This window comes from Tupaia chinensis, unplaced genomic scaffold, assembly GCF_000334495.1.
Source record: "Tupaia chinensis unplaced genomic scaffold, TupChi_1.0 Scaffold000161_1, whole genome shotgun sequence".
In the NCBI taxonomy this organism is placed as follows: domain Eukaryota; kingdom Metazoa; phylum Chordata; class Mammalia; order Scandentia; family Tupaiidae; genus Tupaia; species Tupaia belangeri.
The window spans coordinates 1,834,779-1,839,735 of NW_006159632.1; the positions used below are offsets into that span (position 1 = coordinate 1,834,779).

Below are 4,957 nucleotides of genomic sequence, written 5' to 3' on the forward strand. Positions count from 1 at the left end.
CAGTGCTCTCTGAGCGCAGGCCCCTCCGGCAGGAAAAAAGAGGGCCCAGCTGGGGTCCAGGCCACCTCTGCCCCTTGACGCTGACATTGCAGTAGGAGCTAAGAGTTACTTGTCAGATTGGAGACGCTATCTTCTCGGTAGAGCAGCAGATTTTCCCAGGTCGTTGATTTCCTGGTAAAAATGGAAAATGTGGAAACATGGAAAAAGACAACATGAGCCAAAAGGATGCCTTTAAAACTTGGGGCTGACCCGGAAGTGCTCGAGGGGTGAACAGGGGTGAACAGCTGGCAGAGAGGCAGTGGTTTCCTAGTGCTGGTCCTAGCGCCACCCCTTCCCCACAGACCACTCCTAGCGCCCCCCAGGCTCCTAGCGCCAGGCCCCCCCATGGAACCCTCGGGGTTCCGCCCACTGGGAGGAGTCTCTCCAGAGGCCCACAGGGAGAGCATTGGCTGGGAGCATGCTGACCTACCTTTGTCCTCTGAGTCCCGGGAACTCTCTCTTGCTCTCCTTAAATTGTTTTCTGTGTTTGCGATCCAGCGTCTGCCGGTGTCCTGAGAGAGGAGCAGCAGCGCCCTCCACAGGTCTCGTCCCCCAAGATCCGCTGCGTCCACCCTTCGGCCCGTCACGTCCTGGCACTTCGGCGGGTGCCCGTGTGCTCCATGCAGATGGGACTGCGCCAGGAACTCAAACTGGTCACCTTGTAGGATCCAGCTTCTCTGGGACACTGCCGCTGAGCCACGAAGGCAGTCCTGTTAGGAAATCTCTTTATTTTATTGAACTGTATTTGCTTTTGATTATTTAATTTTAACTTTATTTATTTATTTAGAGACTGACAGACACAGAGACACAGAGAGAGAGGGAAAGTGAGAAAGCATTCCGCCAGGTCCAGGACTCGAACCGCGGTCGATCATGTGGAGTCTGGCGCCTTTAACCACCATGCCACTTGCCAGCTCCTGAACTGCGGTGGGCCTGTGGGAGTCCAGTGCCTTAGCCCATCTCTGCGATCGCTGAGGGAGGTGATAATGGTTAGGAATCCGGAGGTCAGAAACCCTGGTGCCAACCGCAGCGTAGGCTCACGTCCTGCAGTCGTTTATGAAATGCAAACTCGGGCAGCTTTCCTCTGCTGCCAGTCAGACTGTGACCTGTTACTCGCTGACAGCTGGAAAACTTTGTTTTGAGTATGGTACTTCTTATAAATGATTTTGTTCCAAAGGTTCACTTGAAAGATGCTTTTTGAATATTCTCACAGACATTACATATATATACACGGGGGGTCTTCAGAGAGTTTGTGGAAGATGCCTATCTTGAACAACTGTGCATGGCTTCCACGTTTTTTTGCTTTAATTACACTCTGCAAACCTTTTGAAGCCCTTCGTGTGTGAGGGGTCTGCACCCCTAGGACTCTCAGGCCATTTAAACTGTGCATTCCCAAGAGCCCTGCAGGCAGGTCTGGGGACAGGCTCAGGGCCTCTCCACTGTGACTGCCTGCTCCTTGCCTCTCCGGCTTGGCCCCTTCCCGGAGCACTGGACCCCCGTGATGGCTGAGAGGTGCAGGACTCTCCCCCAGCCTGACTGGCAGAGAGCCGGGCATTCTATTGCTGGAGACAGAGACTCTTTGCTTGGCCACACTTTAGTGAGGCTTCTGAACCTCTGCCAGGCCAGTCCACGGACCTCCATGTGAAATCCAGTTTAACAAGGCCCTCTGCTAAGTCGGGTTAGCAAGAACTCTGTCTTCAATTCTCTTGTTTAGTTATTTAATTTGGAACTTTATTAAGGCATTATACCCCTCTGTTACCTGTGTTTTAAACTCCGAGAGATATCATATAAGACAACTGGTTAAAATCTATTTTAAGGGATCAGCAGGTGGTGTAGTGGTTGAGGCACTGGATACCCACATGGTTGACTGCAGTTTGAGTCCTGGACCCACTGACTTGAAACTCAGTTTGAGTCCCGGACCTAGTGGCTTGAAGCTGGGCTCATGTGTGTGTGTGCTTGGTATCTTGAGAGGAGATTGGAGGAGGAGGGATTCCAGCATGGCCATTGTCCCTGGGGGAATGAGTTCTCACTTTCTACCTCTCATTGTCTCTTCTGAGAGCACACATGCCCCATAGCAAAAGTCTCTGAAACACACACACACACACACACACACACACACTCACACACAATTTTTATATTTAGTGACTACCAGAATTTGCTTCAGTTTTCTTAAGAAAAGAATGTATTCAGTTTTCATTGTTAATTAGATTGTAAAGGTTCTTATGTTAATAAGTAACATAAGTTATAAAAAGAATATTCCTAAGAAACTTTCTGTTTTAAGTGTTTAGTTGAGAATCATTGGTTATTGTTTAACACATCTATCAAATAAAATGGAATAAAAAGTTACATGGTAAAGCATAGATTAACAAATATGCTCTTGCTTAAATATTGTATAATTCAGTTTAACTGACATGCTTTAATTAGGTATTGCCCTTCCTCCTTTTTCTCCTAATGTTTAAGCTCTCTAAAGAGAGAGATACAGAGAGAAGGGCCAGGCAGTTGGTTGGTGGTTAAAGCTTTTGAGTGCATTTCAAGTTCTGCATTTGGTGGCTTGAAAAACATCCTAAGCACATGTGCATGTGTGCCCAAAATCCCAGGAGAACGGAGAAGTTGCACCATGGCCATCCTCCTGGGGATGTTTTCCCACTTCCCACCATGCTCGCTCTCTCTGCTCCTCTCCAGTGAGCGCGCGTGCGCTGAAACAAATAAACAATCATACTTTTTAAAGATACAGAGAGAGAAGAAGAGGGAGAAAACACTCCCAATGGGCATGGTCATGCCACAGCCCCTTCTCCATTTCTCCTTCCTGTCACACTCACACATACACACGACCAGTGTGTTTTTCAAGCCACCAGGGCCAGGATTCAGACCATGTGGTCAGCCATGTGGGAACCAGCTTCCTTAACCACCAGGCTACAGGGCTGGCCCAACTAGCTTTTTGTTTAGAGAGAATGCCGCTAATCCGAACAGGTTCAGTTTGGCCTTCCCTCATGCTGCACACCCTCCAGGTTTTCAGCATTTCCTAGGTTATAGTTGCAGTCTGGTGGTCTTGAGTAACAGCCCTGGATGATATTTAGAGATAGTGTTTCATGAGCAGAAAACGTCTTTGCCCATTGTTGGATTTTTAATTGACCTGACAGAAGAAAGGCTATCTTTTTCTTCTTCGGTTTTAATTTGCTGGAGGGTACACACACTCACCAGAAAGAGACAGAGAGAAAAAGTGAGAAAGCACCCAGCAATCCCTTCTCCTCCTCCCCTCCTGTAGGGATTCTGGGCGTGCATGGATATGCATCTGGCATGTTCTTCGAGCCCCTGGGTCCGGAACACCAACCGCAGTCGGCCGTGTGGGCTCCAGCTGCCCTAACTACTGCACAACCAGCTGGCTCAAAGGCTGCGTCTCTAAGCTGGGTTATTTCAGTTCTAGTTAACTAGTTCCAAAAATACATAATTCTTTTTTTTTTTTTAAGAGAGATTTTTGCTATAAGGCACATGTGTTTGCCAGAGGGTCAGAGAGAGACAGAGAGACCAGGGGGATGGCCACACTGCAGTCCCTTCTCCATTCTCCTCTCAGGATCTTGGGCACGCACACATTGCACACATGCCTGGCATGAGTTTAAGCTGACGGGTCCAGGACTCAAACCGCGGTCATCTATGTGGGAGTTTAGCAACGTAAACATGCCATCTCCTGGTCCCCCTAGGATGCCTCATTCCGACAGCTGGTCTGGGAACTTGGGGACCTAACCAGTTCTGCGACCTTGGACCTGGCGCCTCCGTTCTGTCACCTGTGGAGTGGAGGTTGGAGACTGATTCCTGAAGCCCCTGCTTTTGTGCCAAAACCCGGCTCTAAGTTGTCTGAGTCCATTCTAGTACCCACGTCACTTACAAAATAGTGCAAAGGTGTCCCCTTCCCTCCTTCTTCGTCCTCAGTGTTGTGCTTTGGAGAATATGTATGAGACCTTCGGGAGTGTTGCAAGTCGGGCTGTCGTTAGCGTACATTGAACTCGGGGAGAACCACCAACCGCTCTGTGTGGTATGTCCTGGCTCAGCCAAACGTAGCGAGCACTTAGTGTTCTATACATCGATGTCTTCCGTCCTCACAGGAAGCCTGTGGCCCTCCCTCTTGGCACACAGTAACGCTTCTGAAAACATCCTTTCTCTGGCACTGTCTCTACTACTGTCGTGAGTAAGGAACTTAGACTACCAGCTGGTATTATTTAAAAAGGGAATTTGCCAGGACTTTTGGCATTTGGTAAAAGATGAGGGATTAAGTCTTGGGTATAGGGTTTGATGAGGGAAAATTATGCTTTCTAATCAGGGTATAAGAATAAAGTTTACCATGACAAATTTTTCTTGTCTTATTTCACTTTTTTTCTGTGGAAGCCGTAGGGCAAGTTAGGGCAGAAAATATAGGCCCCTTCCCCTTTATTGTCAGTGCTTCTGCACGCCACTGCAGGTCCCCAGGGCTTCCTGGCAGGCTGTCAAGGCAGTGACCACGGTCCCCCACCAGATGGCACTCTCCCCCGGTGTGCGTGTGCCCCTGGTAGGGCGGTTAGCTAGAGCCCTCCCTGCAGCCCTTAGGGAGGGAAGCGGTCTGGCCCCTAGCAGCTCTGTGTGGACATTGTGGCAGTGCCTTGCTGGCCTGGCTTGGCTCACCCGATGCCCGATCTGCTCTTTGAGGCCTTTACTCTCACCGTGGGCACAGTACCGACGGTGTGCCCGGCAGTGCAGAGCGGATTCAGGTGTGAGCACACCAATGAGCAAGCAGGTTAACAAAGTTTGTCTACTTTGCCAGAGAGTGTGCAAGGGAGAATGAGCATGCAGCGTGCTCGCCACCCGCGCGGCTCCTCCTCCCCGCTCTCTGGGCCTCAGCATAGTGGGCGCGGGGCCAGGAGCCCGCTCTCCAGCCAGCAAGGCCTCGGTC

The 4,957-nt window shown here is 50.0% G+C and overlaps 1 protein-coding gene across 1 annotated transcript in view; it reads left to right on the plus strand.

The window, feature by feature from the left end:
• The first annotated feature begins 35 nt into the window (after window positions 1-35).
• LYST (lysosomal trafficking regulator) overlaps window positions 36-4,957 on the plus strand; it is a 150,267-nt gene continuing 145,345 nt past the window's right edge. The window contains exon 1 of the mRNA XM_027770856.1: window positions 36-751. The gene's annotated coding sequence lies outside the window, so the exon portion shown is untranslated. The remainder of the gene's footprint in view (window positions 752-4,957) is intronic.